Source organism: Hoplias malabaricus, chromosome 3 (genome assembly GCF_029633855.1).
Source record: "Hoplias malabaricus isolate fHopMal1 chromosome 3, fHopMal1.hap1, whole genome shotgun sequence".
NCBI classification, from domain to species: domain Eukaryota; kingdom Metazoa; phylum Chordata; class Actinopteri; order Characiformes; family Erythrinidae; genus Hoplias; species Hoplias malabaricus.
The window spans coordinates 27345479-27367137 of record NC_089802.1 but is presented as its reverse complement, the minus strand read 5'-3'; positions in this window follow the sequence as shown (position 1 = coordinate 27367137).

The following is a 21659-nucleotide window of genomic DNA, read 5'->3' as shown; positions in this document are numbered from 1 at the left end:
GGTTTGAGAATCAATAAATCCCAGAAGCCTATTTTCCTCGGCTCTTTCCAGAGGCCTGGTGTTCTCACTAAAGTCTGTGGTGAATTGGGATCATCCATCATTAGGATCCAGACGTTCCAGGCTGCGTAACAAAGCTAATGAGGTTCTCTGGGATCCCCGCTCCTCCAGGAATGATCTGCATCTACACACAACCTCCACAATTACCCGCCGTTTTCAGACAAAATTATCCACACTCTCCAAAATCGCATTTCCAAGCTCCTACTTTTGACCCGCTGCAGCACACGTTGTAACTTACGGCAATTACTGTGTCATAATAAGAGTCCTGCAGGCTGCTGATGAAGATGAAGTGCACAGTTTCAGGAGGTAAACCCTGGTCGGGAAGGCGTCCCAATGACAGGAAGGTGATGTATGAGTTACAGATGGCCATTCGTCTTAGTTTGAGTTTGGCTTGTCTACGTTTAGTTGGAAACGTTGTGGTTTTCAGGATCTCATTAGTCCTGTGGTCCTTCAAAGAGAAGCCAAACAAAAGACGGATGCTGCAGATGTGGATTGAACCTGAGAAACGTTTGCACACGCTTCTTAATCCAATAAGAGCCTGCACAACCTATCAAACAGGAAATAGGCCTTGGGCTTATATAAGGATTTGATTTTTAGATCTGGATAATTAAGGGTGTTTTTACACCTATAGTTCGCTTGCTCTGGTCTGATTCAATTCAGGAGATTGCTTACTAGCACTTTAAATAAGCCTTGGGCTTATATAAGGATTTGATTCTTAGATCTGGATAATTAAGGGTGTTTTTACACCTATAGTTTGCTTGCTCTGGTCTGATTCAATTCAGGAGATTGTTTACTGGCAGTTTAGTTACTACCCCTAAGTTTAGTTTGTTTTCACACAGGGATAAATCAAAGCGCACCACAATACGTCACAACAAACCATGTGAGCACGTTCTCTTTACCCATTGGTCAGACCTCTATGGAGCAGGAGCAAGAATGGATCGAGAACACCTCTTCTCAAGGGTCTCGGTGCGGTTGTTTTGGTCGCCATCCAAGTGTGATTACTGCGTTCACACCTGCACAAACAAACCGCACTAAAAGAGTCTGATTTCACTGGACTACAAAATGCAGGCGTGAAAACGGCCCAAGTTCACATTATGATTTATTTTTTGTTTAACCATGAATTCAGACAGCTGACAGACAAACAAACAATAAACCTCTCTAAACTAGAACAGACCTGCAGTCAGATGTGGGCTCCTCCGTGGCTGCAGGCATGGACATACGGTTCTTGTAATAGCTCTTCATGAGGAAATCTGTTTGGATGTTCTTAATATCCAAAACACGCCTCATTTACAGAGCTGTTCTTTTTGAAAACCTCTGTAATAACTGAAAGTCTCTTTTCTATTTTCGTTGTCTCCCCACCTCTCTCTCTCTCTCTCTCTCTCGCAGCTCAGCTTTGATCTCAGGACTGATCATCCATCATTAGTGCTCCTCTGAGTGACAGGAACATCCCTCTCCTCCCATCTCCCCAGGTCTGCTATTATTTACCAACGCTGTTCATTTCTCAGCAGTAGACAATGATCAGGAAGGTCTTGAGGTCATCTCAGAGCTGGTGTGGGGCCCAATTATACATCCCTTTCACATTATAGGACCCTTGGCAGCTGATGTTACGCCTCATTAAAAAACATGACTTATTTCTCCCTCACAATAAGGTACTCAAACCAATCCATGGTCTTCTTAATGCATTCTCTGTATTAAATACTTCATTTCTATCCAAACAGTAGTTAAAATTAAGCACACACTGCATCGTATTTGCTCAAGGCCGCTAGACGCTCCGCCCACAAGTCAGCAGAGTGTCTGACACTTTCAGTTGGGTTACATTGGTCTCACTGTCAAGATTCTGCCAGCTTCATTCTGATTGGCTCTCTGCCTCCGTCTACATGTCACGCCAAAATAGCAGACCTGTGATTGGTCCTTTTGCATGTCAGTCAGATTTCTGTTCCTGCAGCAGTAGGCAGTTCTTGGACACGTTAAGTGCAAAACTAATCAGACACTAATGTTTTACTTGAGAATGTTTAACGATCCACTAGAGAATATCTTCCGGTTTTTACGGACAGCAGGGGGTGCTCCTGGGTTTGTCCAAAATGAATGGGTCTCTATTTGAGCTAAATCATCACTTATAAATCATCAATTTTAATACAGAAATATGCACCCTTTTCCTCAGCACAGAGCAGCAACAAATGTTTGAGCATCTCTGTCTTATATTTACAGCTTTTAACCTCCAGTTATAAGATTATAAATGTGCCTCATCTGTGAGAATATGTGTGAATCAGTAGCAGTAATGCTAGCACGTCTGTTGATCAAAGCCTGTTGACTGTAGAAAAATAAAAACGGTACGTTCTCTTTGTTTGTTTGTTTTTTTAGTTAAATACATCATTCTATTTTTCAAATTTAAGGAAGATCCTGGACAAGTGGTTAGACACCATTTTTAATTGGAATCTTTCGCCGTTTAGTGCCATTCAATCCCATTCATTAGGGACTCTCTCGGGAGCGCCCTCTGGTGTTTAGCGCTCATTTTCTGATATAAAGTGGGAAATGGGAAGTGGACTGGCTCTACATAAAGACATCCAGGTTGTTTCTCTCAGTAAGAATGAGGAGAATTCATTTTTTCCCCAGGGTTTGTCCTATTTAAAGGATTGCTGTGAGTTATTCCTGGTGAAAGATTCCCGGTCACTCTCCGGCGTTCCTTCGTTCCTCTGAACTAAATTCAGTTTAGCTTTAAAGGAAAGGAGTCTTTTCCAGAGGATTTTCATTCACTCTCTCTCTCTCTCTCTCTCTCTCTCTCTCTCTCTCTCTCTCAGGCATAACTAATGCCTCACTAATGGGACTCAGACACAGTCGCAATCTTCAAATGTAGGCTAAAAACTCATTTGTTTAGTTTATCATTTGGTAGCTAATGCTCCCCCATAGATAAAGGCGGCAGATCCAGGGGGTCCATGGACACAGGGAATTATAGTATACTGAGACGCTGGTGCTGTCGTCCCGCCGCTTCTCGCGATCACTCAGGTTTGTTGACGGTGGAGCGGAGGGATGCCAGTGTTTCAGGATGCTCCCGTGTCTGTGTGTCCTCCTGGTTCTCTCCTTTTAGTTAATGCTGTCATAGTCAGATCTGCCGGAGTCATTAGCCACACTCTGGAAATTTTCATATTTTCTACTTTACAAACACAAAACAGTTCAAAACTAATTCCATCCCTTTACATCTTTCCGAGTAAACGACTGCCACCTGTCTGTCTGGACACTGATGGATGACTGTCGAGATCCTCCTCCACGCTTCAGACCAGCTGCCCACGCTCCAGCAACCACCAAGTGCCTTGAAGCTGTCCCTACACTGAAGTTCTCATGGACTACTAACTATCATCACCAGTAGATTGACCAGAGGAGGATGGGTCACCCCTTGTGAGCCTTGGTTCCTCCCAAGGTTTCTTCCTCAGCTGGGGGAGTTTTTCCTTGTCACTGTCGCCCCTGGCTTGCTCACTTGAGGGTTTACATTTGTCTTTACATTTCATGTCAAATCTTGTCTTACTGGAATTCTGTGAAGCTGCTTTGTGACAACATCAGTTGTGAAAAGCGCTATATAAATAAATTTGATTTGATTTGATTTGAACTAATACTGCCTTAACCTCACGGACATATCAAGCAGAAAGTACAGAAATATTAAGTTGGAACTACAGAGATGCTAATGGCAAACTACAGGTATCTTTAGGTGGTCACTGGGAAGTTTCCTCAGGGTGTGAGCTGGGAGGTTGTGGAGTGTTTTAATGTGTCGTAGAGTGTGTATGGGGGCTGTGGGGGTGGGTGTGGTGGGGCTGTGTGTATAGGAGGGGTGGTGATGTGTGTGTGTGTGTGGGTGTGTTTGTGTGTGTGTGTGTGTGTGTGTGTATGGGTGGCGGTGTAGTATCCTCTGGCCTGTGGCTCAGCGGGGAGTGGGTCTGACGTTCTGTGTGGGTTTAAACGCTGGAGAGAAAGCACTGACCCGAAGGAGGAAACTGTGAGGGTGAAGTGCTGGTGTAAATCAGGAACGCAGAGTTAGCGCCAGTGATTCTGACACATTTAACCTCCTCCTCCCCCCGACTGCGGTCACTCACTAACGCTGCCTGTGGACAATGAAATTTAACCCTTAAAGTCCCAATCCAGAGGACAGCAGTGACCCCACATTCAGACCTCAGTGACTTTATATAGACTCTCTCTATCTCTTTCTCTCTCTCACTCAGTCTCTCTATCTTTCTTTCCTTCCACTCTTCATCTTTATCTCTGTCTGTAATACTCTGTCTCTCTTTCTGTCTCTCAATCTCTCTCTCTGCAACAGCTCTCTCAATATCTGTATCTCTCTCCCTCTATTTTTCTCTTTTTCTCTGAGTCTCTCTCTCTCTCTCTCTCAATATCTTTATCTCTTTCTCTCTCTCTCTCTCTCTCTCAATATCTGTATCTCTCTCCCTCTATCCTCTCTCTCTTTCTGTCTGAGTCTCTCTCTCAATATCTTTATCTCTCTCTCTCTCTCTGTCTCTTTCTATGCCTCCACTCTCTCTATCTTTATCTCTAACTCTCTCTCTCAGTCTCTTTATCTCTCTCCCTCAGTGGACATGGCCTTTTGTTTATATATATATATATATTTCATTTCTAAGTCTTGTGCCAGTAGAACCTGATCTGGAGCCAGTGGAGTAGTTGATATATTTGATTATCAGCTCCACGGGGATTTCTCCACACGCTGAGGTTATGTTCCTCGAGTCAGAGTCAGTTACTGCGTCGTTTCAGGATGAAATACATGCCTCCGCTTTATTTCCATATGGATGTTTTTATGTTCCTTCCCTCCCTCTCACCTCCCTCTCTCTTTAGGTCTGAGGTCTCTGGCCAAGAGTGCGTCTACATTTCCACTAGTGAAGTCTAATAAATCTGAGTGTATAATTAGTGAAGATTAACTTCTGCATTGGTGTGAAATGCTTCATTCTAGAGAAACATCCAGGGTCAGAGCAGTGGACAGTGGAGGTGAATGGAAGCAGACGTCCTCCTCTAAAAGCCTCTCACAGAAAGTGAGGACAGTACGGTGGGGGACACGGGGTTGGTGTCTGAGCGTAGGTTTGAGAATGTGGGGGTGTTTAAAGCCACCAGAGCTTTAGTGCCACCTATGAGCAATAAAGCGTTCCTCCGTGTCAGTGCTAGCGATGATGATACAGTTAAAAGTCTTTGTCTAATATAAGTTTGAACTCTGACTGAAACCCGGTGAAATTTTTACATCTGGAAAAATAACAAGAAACCCAAGTGCTCCGGCTTTCTTTTCTTTTCTCTCATTCTTTATGGACAGCAGGGAGTTTTCACAGAAGGCTTCTGTTGTGCCTGAGACGATGTTGATTTGTGACTCGGCTGAGGTTCACTCCAAGGAAGCTTGTGGTTTTTCAGGATATTTCTTTCACAACACAATCCTCTGTCGTTTTGTAGCAGAGTTCCTACAGAACCTCTGCGTGACCTCACAGATCCCAGACTGAGATAGAGCACTACTCAGAGCAAAAGGCCTGTTCCTTTTAAAGGCTGGTATTCAGCATTGTTCTTACATTTTATGCTACATTCCCTGTTGTATGTTTTTATACATCAGAAGCAGCAATGAAATGCATGATTCTCTTTTACATCACAGACCTCTCTTTATTTCTTAAAATGGAACACACTTATTTTATAACCGGGCCTTTACGGTTAGTACAGAGTTGTGTGCTGTTTCTCCTGGTGTAACTGTGGTGATAGAGGAGTCCTGGTGTGAGCATGTTCATGCTGTGTTAAAAATAAATCAGAGTAGAATCAGAGCTGTCTGTTAGTACCTTTCCAACTATAGAACTCTGGTTTTTGAACCGGTTCTGTTCAGGAATCTTAGACACAAGTGAACCAGCAAAACTGCTCCCCCACACCACCCGTATATCCATCAGTTTAGATCAGTCTGAATCAGCTCCAGAGCCAGAGATAAAGGGATAGAGTCAGGACAGAGTCATGGTTAATCCACTCTTTACAGTGCGGTCAGATCACAGTGAGATATAATACACATGTGGAAATGATGCTAGGTTCTGAGTCGTCTGCTGAGATCCAGAACAGAGAGAGAACAGAGGAGAAAAGTAGCCACTGCTCCCTCACTCATGCTGAACACAGCCCCAGAAACACACACTGACGGAGCATTTCCTTGTTTTTACTTCCTCCCTGTTCTCTTTTAAAATAAGAAGTTGGATAACAGGCCATTTCCTTGTTTCAGAAGGAGAACATCCACAAACGGATCTGGTCCTCTTGTCTTTACCCAGAGTACCACCATCGATGATATAACACTCTGTAAATTGCTCATCCAGCTCCACTGTGCCATAATGCTTTATTTGAGGCTCTGAGCTCTTTCTGGTTCCTGCTGAAGAACCCACTGTTCATTGGTTCCAACTAGGAATGAAATGTACTTTGTTAGGATCAGATTTATATTGTTGGAAACATGCTGAACTTCCAAATTTCCAAATTCCACATTGGTGGAAAAGAGCTATGAGGGAATGTGACATCACAACCATGATAATAGTCAACAAAACCTATTGTTGATTGGTGGAGAAGAAACTAAATGTGGGATGTGTGTTGTCGTCATGGGAGACGCCTGGTTCCTTTCGGCAAAAATCTCTACAGTCCACAACACACTCATCCTCACTTTGTTTACATCTCAAGCATTGAATTATGGTGGAGCTCTGGGGAATTTTTCTTTAACTATCTCTTCAGTAAGAGATAAGAGCCTTCTGTGTTTCTGGTTGTTTAATGTGGACTCCAAGGAGAGTTTAAAAGGTCACCAAGATAAGCGCCTGGATGTGAGATACAGCTCTGTGTGGTGTTGAGGGAAATCAGAGATGCCTGCTCCCTTCTTTATCACCATGACATCATCTCAGGACAAGCTACTTCGGATCAGGGGAGCATGGGGTTGACGTGTTTATTTAGGAAGTGGATATATGCGCTGTTTAATTGTTGTGTGAGGAGGAAAGTTTATTTGGAAATCTCACGTCTCTTCCAGTTAAATTTTAATCAAGGCAACTCAGCGTGAAAGGCCCAAGAGCTGAGTCATTAAATAATGTTGGAGTTACAGCCGTGGGCTGGTTCTCCTGCGTATTTATAAATAGCTGATACGTGTCCGGGTGGGGGAGAGAAACAAGGGGCGACAGCTCCAGCAGAAAAGAGTCATACATAAGGGTGAATATAATTTAAACGTGTCAGTGATTAAACTTGTTTTTACTTCTTTCATGCTCCATCATGCATCCCTGGATCTGGATTCAATTCCCTGTCTTTATGCAAGCTGTTATTATTCTCCTCCTGCTCCTTCAGACGCTGTGGAGCATCGGGTCAAAATCATCAGCTCCAGTTGTTCCTAATCTCTCAGGGTTCAGATTGACAGATGGATCAGCATTTTCCTGGAGAGGTGTACCTTTTTGAGAGGCAGGATAGAAGCAAAAATGGGTGGACACAGTGAAGAGAATGAGGGGAAGAAAGAAAGCAAGAGAGGAGAAAGAGGAAAGCAGAAAACGAACTAAACAAGACGGAGCATAAGAAAAAAAGAGAGAGTAAAGAGGGAAGTCGGTAAGAAATGGTTTTCCACTCCCCTAAAGTTCAGTCTTAGAAACTGGTTTGAATTTCTGTTGATCCCAAACCAATTCGTTGATTCTTTGAGTCTGTTATTTGCTTTGATCAATCTAAACAAGCTGTTTTTATTAGGGCTAAGAGCATAAGCCTAAAGCCTGGATCACACTAGGTTTTTGCATTTTGATTTGCAAAATGAGCAGAGCAGTCCTTAATTTTAGTTCATTCATTCATTCATTCATTGTCTGTAACCCTTATTCAGTTCAGGGCAGCGGTTGGTCTGGAGCCTACCCGGAATCACTGGGCACCAATAACAACAGATATCTAATCAACCAGATATATCTAATTATCTAATCTAATATCTGGAAATATCTAATAACAACAGTCAATCTCCAGGGAACACACCCTGGAGGGGGCACCAGTCCTTTACAGGGCGACACACACTCACAAATTCACTCACACACTCACACCTAGGGACAATTTTGAGTCTCCAATCCACCTACCAACGTGTGTTTTTGGAGCGTCGGAGGAAACCCACGCAGACACATCGAGAACACACCACACTCCTCACAGACAGTCACCCGGAGGAAACCCACGCAGACACAGGGAGAACACACCACACTCCTCACAGACAGTCACCTGGAGCAAACCCACGCAGACACAGGGAGAACACACCACACTCCTCACAGACAGTCACCCGGAGGAAACCCACGCAGACACAGGGAGAACACACCACACTCCTCACAGACAGTCACCCGGAGCGGGACTCGAACCAACAACCCGAGGATCCTGAAGCTGTGTGACAAAGGAACTGCGTATAGCTCCGCTGTGTCATCCTCATTTTGATTCAACAGGTTCATATCTGCAGCAGCTTAAATGGAAATTTATAGAAGAATTTTATTAGCTCTACTTTTACAGTAACTCTAGCTCGTGTTTTGTAATTCATACAGAAGAGTTTTAAAACCACAGCAGTCAGAGCTAACTTGATTTTGGCTCAAACATAGCAGAGACAGTGCAGAGCGCGTCAGAGGTCACACAGACCGAGCAGCGGCGCTTATGGTCATGGACGCAAATTATTGTGTCAAAATTGGATGCAAAAATTCACAGAAGAAACGTATTCACCCGTGAATTACCCCCGCCATAGCGAATCTCATTGAAGTGAATGGAATATTGCACATGAAATTTCACTAAAAAAACCCCACTGTGACCAGAAGTTTAAGACTACCATGCCCAATGCCAAGAGTCTGCCAGAGACATATAAACCCCAGAGAAGGAGCAGTGGAGCTACATTTTCCGTCTAATAATTCTGGAATTAATTGGAATGGTGTTTTGTGATCCAGAACTAAACACCCAGCATCAGCACTTGGACTCTACCTAATGTTTAAGTGAATGAATGCCATCATATAGTCACCGCAATGTTCACACATCTATTCTAAAGCCCTCCCAGAAGAGTAGAGGCTGTCACTACACTAAAAGGAGAAACAAACCCATGATTGATGCCCTTAGCTTAGATGGGAACTGGGTTCCTCCTAAAGGCAGAGAGCACTGTTTTAAGAGGGAGGTGTAAAACAGGATTGACAAGAGAGTGGAAGGAATTACGGGCAGCTTGTCTGTGTTCACCTGGCGAGACACAGGCGAGATTGGTGTTGTTTTAAGATCTGGCTCAGGCTCACACCCACTATTCAGACATAAAACAGCCTCACAGGTGAGGTTCTAGTGTCTGAATGGAAAGGAAAACATAACAATAGACAATAGACAACTTTAGCACCAAAACTCCCAAAGAACACTATTGTCCATAGATGTGAAATTGGCCATAATTAGACATTAAACTAACCCCAGGCTTCATTCAAACCTACTCTTTAACCTTAAGACCCCCCACACTTCATTACCCCGTTCTCCTGAAACGTATTTTATAAGAACACCAGGTCGAGAACAATTGTTTCATTGTTTGTAGGAAACGTCGGGCAGGCCGTAACGCTGGCGCTGTAAAGAGGTGCAATAATTAAATGACGTTTGGCAATCAGAAGTGTAATTTCCTCCAGGGCTGGGGCCAGGAAGATTGGCGGCATCTAAAAAGGCTGAGGGTCGAAGGAGGCTGGTGATATTTAAACATTTACCAGTGCTGTTTTTCTTTCCTTCCCTTTTTCCTACTGTAACGTGAACCCTTATTTTGAAAGACATTGCTTTGAGGTCGTTTAGCTGCGTTTACAGCGAGCGAAAATATTCCAGCAGCTCCTAATCCAAATATGATGTACAACATCCACTTATGGGACAAGTTGGACATTTTATCAACTGCAGTAAAAGCAGGAGTTTGCTGTGTTCTCATAATACTTTATTTATCGACAAATGCAAGTGATAATTGTTTCACCTGGAAAGTAAATTAAAAGTAAAGATTTTCAAAGTTGTGTCTGAACAGCTGGACTGTATTCTGCAAATATAAACACATTAAGAATCCGATGCCTGCAGCTCGCTCCAGAAAAGTGATGACGGAGGTTAAATAAGAGCGAAGAGTTTTAAAGGGCTCCACTATAAACGAGAATATAGAAGGGAAAAAAGGAGTGTCCACCAAAGGGTCAGTCTCTGCAGCAGAGAGGGGCATGGTCAGCACTAAGAGAGGAGCTGGTGTCAATGCTCAGAGAGGGGCGTGGTCACCACTCAGAGAGGAGGCAGGGTCATCACTCAGAGAGGAGGTGGGGTCATCATTCAGAAAGGGGCGTGATCACCACTCAGAGAGGAGGTGGGGTCATCACTCAGAGAGGAGCGTGGTCACCACTCAGAGAGGAGGTAGGGTCATCACTCAGAGAGGAGGTGGGGTCACCACTCAGAGAGGAGGTGGGGTCAGCACTCAGAGAGGTGGTGGGGACTTCACTCAGAGAGGGGCGTGGTCACCAGTCAGAGAGGTGGTGGGGTCATCACTCAGAGAGGGGCGTGGTGACCACTCAGAGAGGAGGTGGGGTCATCACTCAGACAGGGGCGTGGTCACCACTCAGAGAGGAGGTAGGGTCATTACTCAGAGAGGAGGTGGGGTCAGCACTCAGAAGGGTGTGGTCACCACTCAGAGAGGAGGTGGGGTCATCACTCAGAGAGGGGCATGGTTGCCACTCAGAGAGGAGGTGGGGTCATCACTCAGAGAGGAGGTGGGGTCATCATTCAGAAAGGGGCGTGATCACCACTCAGAGAGGAGGTGGGGTCATCACTCAGAGAGGAGCGTGGTCACCACTCAGAGAGGAGGTAGGGTCATCACTCAGAGAGGAGGTGGGGTCACCACTCAGAGAGGAGGTGGGGTCAGCACTCAGAGAGGTGGTGGGGACTTCACTCAGAGAGGGGCGTGGTCACCAGTCAGAGAGGTGGTGGGGTCATCACTCAGAGAGGGGCGTGGTGACCACTCAGAGAGGAGGTGGGGTCATCACTCAGACAGGGGCGTGGTCACCACTCAGAGAGGAGGTAGGGTCATTACTCAGAGAGGAGGTGGGGTCAGCACTCAGAAGGGTGTGGTCACCACTCAGAGAGGAGGTGGGGTCATCACTCAGAGAGGGGCATGGTTGCCACTCAGAGAGGAGGTGGGGTCATCACTCAGACAGGTGCGTGGTCACCACTCAGAGAGGAGATAGGGTCATCACTCAGAGAGGAGGTGGGGTCACCACTCAGAGAGGAGGTAGGGTCACCACTCAGAGAGGGGCATGGTCACCACTCAGAGAGGAGGTGGGGTCAGATTCAGGGACTCTAAGTCTATGCTGGACAAGGCCGGACACCACTGTTGAATGACCCTGACTGTCCAGCTCTCAGACGGCTCTGCAGGAGAAACCCACATGGTACTCTGATAAATATAGACACATGAGCTCTAGAAGAATTCGGAAAACCATTGTCACCAAACACAGTCCAATACTACCAATCTACAACTGTTCTGTTACATAGGAGAACAAAATCCATCCACTCTATACAGAGACACTGGACCCAAGCTCACCTAAGAGGGTCGAACAGACAGTGGACACGTGCTGTGGTCAGATGAGTCCATGTTTCAGCTTGTTTTTGGAAAAAAACACACATTGAATTCTCCATACCAAAGATGAAAGGGACCATGCAGACTTTTATCAGCGAAAGTTGCAAAGCATCTCCCATGGTCTTGGAGGGGCATCAGTGTATGTGCGAAGGTATTATTGATGTTGAGGTATTTATTAGGATTTAGAGAGACACATCAAGGTGACGTCTTTTTTTTCAGGAAGTCCATGGTTATTTCAGCCGGACGATCCTGGATCTCATTCTGCATGTGCTACGACAGCATAGCTTCGTAGACAGTGTGTGTGTTAACTGCCCTGTCTACAGTCCAGATCTGTCTCTATTGGTCGTTATGAAGCTAAAGTCTGAAAAATAGAGTCGAGTTGTCCAGCGCTAAGATTGGAAACCTTTTTGTTTGTGCTTTTGTCCTTAGATAAATCTTCAGGAGTACGAACACAGCACAGATTCTTGTTTGTTCTCGGTTCTGGAAGCCTCAGACCTCAACAGATTCCTTTATAGTCATATGTTTTTGTTAACAACATATTTATGATGTACGTTCCAAGTTCTGAACAGATCTAATAACCAGGGCTGTAATATTGTCCTTTTCCCTGCTCAGATCAGTGGAAGTGACCCTAAGCACTGATTAGCTTTTGGCTAGAACACCCTCGTGTTGTGGAACAGTGGGTCTTTGTTTCTCTGGGAGAAAGGCATGGGGTATGGGGTCTCCACAGGAAGCCCACCGCCACAGACAGAGGGAAGCTGTAAAAGTGGAATTCCTGTCATGTGAATGTTTTATTAGCCTGAGAAAATGTTTTTAGGGTCAAAACAACAGCCTCCCTCAACCACGAGGTGCTTAAGCGTGTTACGGGCAGGTTTAAACCTGGTTTATGAGCCTGAGGCTGCTCACTTTCACCTTACTGTGGTGGAGAAATGTGCTAGATATTGTAGATAGAGGCGTGGAGAAACCAGATAAACCTTAGACGACCTTCACATCATCATCATCACCAACATAGACGCAAACAACTCATATAGAAAAAGTCCAGAACTGTCACAGGAGTGGACAGTGGAGGTGAATGGAACCAGACGTCCTCCTCTAAAAGCCCCTCATAGAAAGTGAGGACAGTAGATGGTGGGGGACAGTGGACAGTGGAGGTGAATGGAACCAGACGTCCTCCTCTAAAAGCCCCTCATAGAAAGTGAGGACAGTAGATGGTGGGGGACAGTGGACAGTGGAGGTGAATGGAACCAGACGTCCTCCTCTAAAAGCCCCTCATAGAAAGTGAGGACAGTAGATGGTGGGGGACAGTGGACAGTGGAGGTGAATGGAAGCAGACGTCCTCCTCTAAAAGCCCCTCAAAGAAAGTGAGGACAGTAGACGGTGGGGGAAAGTGGACAGTGGAGGTGAATGGAACCAAACGTCCTCATCTAAAAGCCCCTCACAGAAAGTGAGGACAGTAGACGGTGGGGGACAGTGGACAGTGGAGGTGAATGGAAGCAAACGTCCTCCTCTAAAAGCCCCTCACAGAAAGTGAGGACAGTAGACGGTGGGGGACACACAGGGCTGACCGTAATTTGGAGAAGCGGGTGGTGTTCAGGTCCATTCTTGGCAGAGAGGGACGTGCAGGACGCTGTGAGGGACAGAGGTGTATGTGGACAGTGGAGCAGGCGAGCTGTGTTCTCTGGAGTGATGGAGCTCCATCCAGTCCCTCTGGGATGATGTTTATGATCCAGAATTATTCATACAACACCAGTACATGACCTCATGAATGTTTATGACAGCAGAATGTCATCAAATCCTCACAGCAGTGTTCCAGTATCTACTATAAACCCTCCCCAGAAGGGTACAGCCTGTTTATTCCTCGTTTCTCAGTGTTTGCAAGAAAGATACTCAGTATGGTTGGATGTGGACTGTGTTATGGATGTGCACGCTCGCCTAAGAGTGTGTGTGTGTGTGTGTGTGTGAGATTATGAGCCTGGGATGTTTCTGGGGGTCTGCTCAGTGAGAAAGATGATCTGCACAGTGAAATCTCTGTTGTGGAGACAAAGCCAGTGTCTTCCTGCTGAGAAGTTGTCTGGGTAGGAGCAGGAATTCGTCCCCGATCACTCCATCTTGCTGTCACTTTCATTTTCTCCAGCGCTCTGAAAGAAAGCTCGGCTGAATGGAGTATCCACGAACCCACGGCGTCCGCTCCATTCTCTCTGCGCCGATCAATGCAGATCAGTTTTGTGTTCTGGTTTGTTAAAGCCACCAAGTTTTGGGCAGAGGCCAGGAAAAAATACATTCACAACAAAGAAAGAACGGCTCTAAAAGAGGCTCTTGGAGAGCGGCCCTCAGCTCCAGGGCCACTGCGGCCTTCTGGGACTTTGGGGTTTCATACAAATCTGTGGGATCTTTTTTGATGTTGTTATATTATACTAGCCTTTGGACAATAAACAAGGACCAGATCAATGGTGGAAGCAGGGGAACGTAGCTCAGCTGCATGTCGGCCCTTTGCTTTCAAATGATCCGCACAGCGTGGTCAAAGTACACAAACCCCTCGTGTGATAAAATTAGAAGCCCCCTCTTTATATTTCTACATGGGTCCAAGTCAGAGAGGAACTGTCAGGGCTTTCTGGGCTTAAAGATTTATCTTTTCATTCGTTCATTGTCTGTAGCCCTTATCCAGTGTCCGGCGCCTACCCGTAATCACTGGGTGCAAGTCAGGAACTCATGCCAGTGTGACACAGGGTGACACACACTCACACGGTCACACACACTCACACCTGTTGAGTCGCTAATCCTACGTGTGTTTTTGGACCATGGGAGGAAACAAAATAAAAGAGTTAAAATCAGGGTCATCCTCTATATGGTATCAAGGCAGATTTGGCCAAGCTCCTCACTCATTCGTTAGGACTTCAGGAGCCGTGCTGAAGGCCTTGATACTAGCATCTTTAGGAACAAGCAGAGGACTCATGGAACATGCTTATCACTCACTCACTCACTCACACATTTACTCACACTCATTCACTCACACATTCATTCACTCACACATTTACTCACACACATTCACTCACACACTCATTCACTCACTCACACTCATTAACACATTCATTCAGTCACACACTCACTCACACACTCACGTACACTCATTCACTCACTCACTCATACACATTCAGTCACTCACTCACTCACTCACTCACTCACTCATTCATTAATGGCCTATGTTGATCTTATGTTTGTTTATCATTTATTGTTTGATTTATCCTGTTTTTGCCTTGTGCTTCTCTCATGTTTGTCTTTCTTTGTTCTGTGTTTGTCTTGTGTTTCTCCTTTGATGTTAATAACATAATGTTGTAAGAAAATGCCTCCCTTGACCTGTTTCTAAATTGCTACAAAAAACATCCTTGCAACATCCCCAATCAAACAAATAAAAAAAATGCATCGCCTACTGGTATTTGCCCCGAATTCCCATGATTCCCAGGGTGTCAGTCCCTCATTCTGGAATGTTATTCCTCTGTGCACCCTCTTCTGTTTCGCTTGAGTGGATGTGAACACTGGAAAGCCACAATATCTTTCGTAATGTCTTTCTTCGGCCGTTGAAAGATAAAGTAGAAAGTTGATTCAGTGCCTTATGGGGTTCACGGGGCACAGATGCAGTTCGTGATCAGAGCACATTAACACAGCCAAGCAGCTCCGATCTGCTTCACTCTGACGGTTTCCAGACTGTTTTGGCTGCAGCTCATCCAACGTTTTTTTTTTTTTTTGCGAGAGGCTGCGCAAGAGGCCAAGCAGCTCTGTGCATCATCTACTGCTCCGAGTTTGTCTGAGAGCCTGGTTCACGTGGATGGGGAGATACTGGGATGTGTATTTACCTGAAGAAGGGCCCCAGCACAGTTCAAAGTCTCATTTATTTTACTGAACTCCAGTAAATCAACCTGAGATCTCATCATAGTGCTGTTATCCCATTGGATAAGAGGAGCATTATACAGTGCAAAGGGTTCTCTGTCAAAATACTCATTCATTCATTCATCTTCTGTAAGCACTCCATCCCAGTCGTCCTCCCAAGGATCATTGGGCATCACCCAGTCACTCACTCTGTCACACATGTGAACAGAGTCACATTCTCATCCTGTCACTCACACACTCACCCAGTCATTCACACACTCACACCTGTGTGAACAGTGTCACACACTCAACCTGTCACTCACACACTCACACCTGTGGACAGTGTCACACACTCACCCAGTCACTCACTCTGTCACACCTGTGGACAGTGTCACACACTCACCCTGTCACTCACACACTCACACCTGTGGACAGTGTCACACACTCACCCTATCACACACTCACACTAACCCTAAGTTGCGCACTGCTGTGTAGAAACTGCGTGAGAATAATTTCCATGTCGACAGAAGAGGCGACACACTCCACCCATGTCAGAATCGGTATGATGTTGAGTTACTAAGCCACCGAGGCCCAGTGCGGAGGAATGGGGAGCGTGTAATCAGAAGAGAAAGCCTATTTTGGAGCAGTTTGTTTTTGGGGAGCAGCGGGGCTGTGTGTTGGGGGTTTGACCACCCACCACAGAGAGTTGGAAGGTTTCCCCTCCCCAGTAAAGCCACAGAACCACACAGTCTGCCTCTGCCCACGCTTATGGAAATGGCCAACAATCAGGTTTTCTCCTTGTTCCAAATCAGAGCTGTGTAAATCTGCACAGTGCTTTGTGGGGTCATGGGAAACACAAATTTGATGGATTTTGTTTGTCCAACAATTGGAACAACGGTCAAACCCCTTCAAAAGGGAGTGAATAAAATAAAAAAAAGGCTGTAAACATAACCAGTATTTCATACTGTATAATGATTTTCTATGAGGAGCTTTTAGAGATGGACGTCTGGTTCTATTCAGCACCACTGTTTACAGTGCATTTCTTTTAAAACTAATACATATAAGAGCTAATATATTTTCTTTCTGAAATTAAAGCTTCAAATATCATTGATTTATCTAAAAATATATACATCTGAGTTCTAGGGGAGTTAGAAGAATTTTCCATGATTTTAAGGTTTGTTTAAAGATCACTTGGTCATATTTAGCAGGTTGAAAACTATCCACATGGGGGTGCCATTAGCAGTTAGACAGCTTTGTTAAACAATACATGCACATTCACATTTAGCAGGTTAGAAATGTCCACAAGGGGCACCACTAACATGTTCACATTTCACAGGTTGAGAACGAGAGGTTGCCATTGGAAGTCTTTGCTTTGGATGTTTCCTTATAGCCGTGACACTGTTGTTTTTTTTTTTTTTTGGCCATTTTTGGATATTTATGCCTCAGGTTCAATACCTATAGATAGAAGTTAATTTTAGCTATGTACAGAACCCTAGATAAGATTTGTGTGTACGAAAAAAGGCTTAAAATACCTTATATTGCATGGCTATATCCCACTTAGATAAGCTATAAGCTAGACTAGCTCAGCTTTCATGACATTATATCTTATGTGAAGCTGTTTGTGATGAGAGAAAGCTGAATTCAAGCTCCGTTACGGATCACGCTTTGAGATAAAGACGACTTTCTGACCTTTCGGGAAAAGCCAAGCGTTCACTTTCAAGCTTAGCTGCTCTGGAATGACTTAGCGGCTAATTTGCAGCATCTGCTGATGATTGGCTCATGTGATAAACACATCCTGTTGTGGTTGTCGAGGAGTGGAAGTTCAGAGAATCAAATCCAACCTCCGCTTCTTGACAGATGTGAGAGGAGCTGGAGCTACCAGCTACGCTACAGTAGGTTACCTCACTGAATTATAGTTGTTTCTTGTGGCTTTCTTGTGGCCCACACTGAATATTGAATACATCCACGGCTTTTTGGAGAAATGTACACTGCAGGAATGACATCTTATTCCCACAGGAAAGAAAAATCAAAAAGGAGATCTCCTTTAAATCTGTCCTATACAGATTCTCCTAGACAAAATGAGATCAGATAGAAAAACAAAGTCTGCTCAAATGTGTCTCCCTTGATACAGACCTCAATAATCTCACATGTCTTGTCTTGAGTTTTAGTGGAGATCTCAGTAAAGTCACAATCTGTGCTCAGATCTGCCAGAAGGACTAAAGCCCACCTTCTTTTTTAACACTCACACACGTCTCATGTCTCATTTTTCTACTAAGGGATTTTATGAGAATTACCACTGTTTCCTGAGCAATGTATGAACAGTAGAATGTTCATCTGAGAGATTTCTCATTGTAGTTTAATTTCAGCAGTGGTGGACGATTACGAAGTAAATGTAATTCGTTACTGTACTTAAGTATTTTTTCACGTATCTGTATTCCACTGGAGTATTTACTGCACTTCTAACTCCACTATGTTCTGAGAAATCTGTAGTTACTTTTGTCTCATGCGTGCATTAAAAAAGTTTAAATTTCAAAAGGAAAGAAGAGCGTCATCGCAATAACCAGGATACAGTGAGCACTTTGTTGAAGAAAGTCGGCCCAGACAGAGCTCTGCAGTTCAGTGTCAGTGCAGCGGCGTCCAGCGTTGGGTCAGAACCAGCCGCAGCCCTGACACCCCTACTAAACGTAAAGTTGTAACTAAGATGCCAATAAATCTTAAACCGAAACAGGTTGTTCACAAAATGTAATTTCACAGCGATTCCATTCTAACAAACAGACACAGTTTGCTTCAATGTTTAACTTTATGACACTTTCAATAGAGACCAGTGTCAGAGTCATTAATGACATTGTAATAAAACGTTGCTGAATCCGAGAGAGTGTTTTTATCTAAAATGAGTCAATTAATCCAGAGGCTCACAGAAAGAATAATAGGACGTTAGAGCCGTAATAATCATGATACTTTTACATTTGATACTTCAGTACATTTGAAGGTGAATAATTTTGTAATTTGTTCAAGTGAAAATCTAAATGGAGGATTTTATTTTGACTGGAGTAATATTTTACCTTGGTATCTGTACTTTAACTAAGTACATGGTTCATTCACCACTGAATTTGGTTTCATTGGCAGAAGCATTGACTCTTGAAGCTGATGTCTATAAACAGGGTGAGCAAACTTTACAGATCAATTAGATTTAAGAAGATTTCACTTGGGGGCGGCATGGTGGCGCAGCAGGTTGTGTCGCAGTCACACAGCTCCAGGGGCCTGGAAGTTGTGGGTTCAATTCCTGCTCTGGGTATTTGTGTGTCTGTGTTACCCTGTGAAGGACTGGCGCCCCCTCCAGGGTGTATTCCTGCCTTGCGCCCAATGATTCCGGGTAGGCTCTGGACCCACCGCGACCCTGAACTGGATAAGCGGTTACAGATAATGAATGAATGAAGATTTCCCTTGGCCACAAGGTCATTTCTAGTTTGTGAAGTTGCTCATTTTGGGTGCGTCTGTTAGGAATCTCCAAACACTGCCTGCGTGACCTGGCTTTTACCAGAGGTCAGAGCTCAGAAGGATCTCAAATACGAAGCAGGAGGAAACACCCTCTCATTTCCCCCAGTCATGGCCAAGTGTTTCAGAAGTGTGTGAGCGAGACGGTGAGAGACACTCGTCTTCAGAGACACGGCCTCAGTTTCACCTCGCAGCAATTAATCAGTCGAATCAAACTCACAACAAACCAGTTCATCCCAAGCCTTATTTAAATCCATTCACAGTGAAATGATGTTCATGCAAATGTTTTTTTTTATTTACATAGGTATTTTTTTAATAGCATAGGTCTGTGTGATAATTGGGAAATGCTAATGCTAATGGCACGTTAGAAAATGTTAGGTGTCAGATAAAGGTAAGTAGTTTTTAAAACAAACAGTTCTCCTCCCGCGGTCCAAAAACATCCATTTCCATTTCTATCTCTGTCTGTCTTTCTACGCTCACTGTCTATACATGTGCATTACTACCAAAGTATGCAGTGCAATGGATGAACTACATTCTGGGACTGTAGTGGCCTGTGGTCAGTGGAGTGATCAAATGGACAAGGAGGTGGCTGACTGTTGTATGACTGGTCAGTACAAGTATAAAGGAACAGCCAACAATGTAAGACTCTAATGTAGTTTCCTAAGGCTGGCCCCTTGTGGGCAGTGTGGAGGTTTACTAGTGTTTTTAAAAGTAAGGAGTGACAGATGTAGGTTTTACTCTCGTTCCCCACTGTCCTCCTCAAGGGAGGTATTAGAAACACAGAGCTGTAGGATGTGAAACATTTCAGCTCTGTGTCATTACCCTCCACAAATAAAACAACCCCAGGTCACGGCCCCACTGACCCGTGACCTCCTCTGGGGGGCGAAATCTTTACAAGATTCTGTGCTGTTTTTAAACATGGCCACCCCATACAGGCAACCCACTTCTTTAGCTCACTTTCCCCCATATTCTTCACTGCTCAGGACCCCCACAGAGCAGGTGTGATGTGGTGGTGTATCATTCTCAGTGCTGCAGTGACACTGACGTGGTGGTGGTGTGTTAGTGTGTGTTGTGCTGGTGTGAGTGGATCAGACACAGCACTGCTGCTGGAGTTTTTAAACCCTGTGTCCACTCACTGTCCACTCTGTGAGACACTCCTCCCTCTTTGGTCCACCTTGTAGATGTAAAGTCAGAGACTGTAGCTCATCTGTCGCTGCACAGTGTGTGTCGGTCGTCCTCTAGTCCTTCATCAGTGGCGGTCCATCATTCCACTCAGTACTGGGGGGATTTATACCCCTCATCCTCAAACATGGCATTAGGCTTGGTGAACTTAGACTCAGCAGCTGCTCCAGAGCATCCTGTTCTGTTGGTTTCCCCTTTTCCAAGGCAAACCTTTTATTTTGTATTCCAGGGGATGTGTGCGCTTCCCTCCTGTGGACCCCACGCCTTGCACATATGTCTTCCCTCTGTTGGAGCACCTGATTAAAGGCCGTCAGGGGGCTAAGTTCTGGAAGCAGGAACTATGCCATGGTTTAAAGTCCTAATCCATAAAGCCATGTAAGAGGTTCGCACCATGTGGGAGCAATGGGCCGTTATGGGCATAATTACCCTGTGCTTCATTAAAGGGGGAATTTAAGGTCCCCATAGTTCTATGGTGCATTTCCCGTGGCTGTTCCAGACCAGATAGTGTCTCGCGGGCAAAACTGCCACCGTAAATCTCAGCAGAGTCTCTTTGGAGTCCGAGGAGGAACACAGGCAGCACTTTTAAAAACCAGTATGGTTTTTAACAGAGACGCTGTCTACTGTATGTGGACAGACACACAATATATGCAGATACACTGTGTGTTAAAGATGCCGTATGCTCCCTCTTCTCCACAGTGAAACACAATTCTGTTTCTTAATCAAATGTCTGTGGCCTGCTTTGGTCCAAACCCCACGAGCGCCACAGCAGTGTTGTCCCCCTGTGTAAACAGCCCTGTTCAGAACGCCCGCTTTCAGCACCTGTTCCTTTAAATGATAATGAGCCGCTCGCTATTCACCCCAACCCCAAGCGCACAGCAGTGAGGAGCGAGGAGCAGAGGCTCTGGTTTTTAGCCGTTTTCGCTCGGTTCTCTTTCTTCTCCATTTTTACTCAGTGCTCTTATTTCTCCGCGCTCAATGTATCTGTTTTGAGGAGTTTAAACTCGTATTTGCCCTCTCACATAAACGCGGGTCCAGCCCTGATTGGACAGATTTGGACGAGGGGGAGGGGCCATTCTAAAGTCTCTGCACTTGACGTCAGAAGTGGAGCAGAAACAGAATGGCTCGTTTTATCCCGAGTTTTCTGAATTATGGAGCACACAGAAAACTGACTGGGGTCTTGTTTCACAATGTGTGGATTGGTGGACTCCTGATTTTCATATTAATGAGCTAAGGCATTTCCCACAAAACGTAGATGTTTTCTTTGTCAGTTCGCTGTAGCATATAATACAGTGTATATACAATTTTCAATTTCACATCCAAAAACACATTTTCATTCAGACGTGACTTTGCATAAGCAGACTGCACGTGACAATACATTAATAATCAGGACCCCAGACTGTAAGACTCAGTTCCAGATCCACAACATTTAAAGGGCAGGAGAGAGAGAGAGAGAGAGGAGGAAGAAAGTGAAGCGTGCCACGATTGGTCTCGCCTAACCACA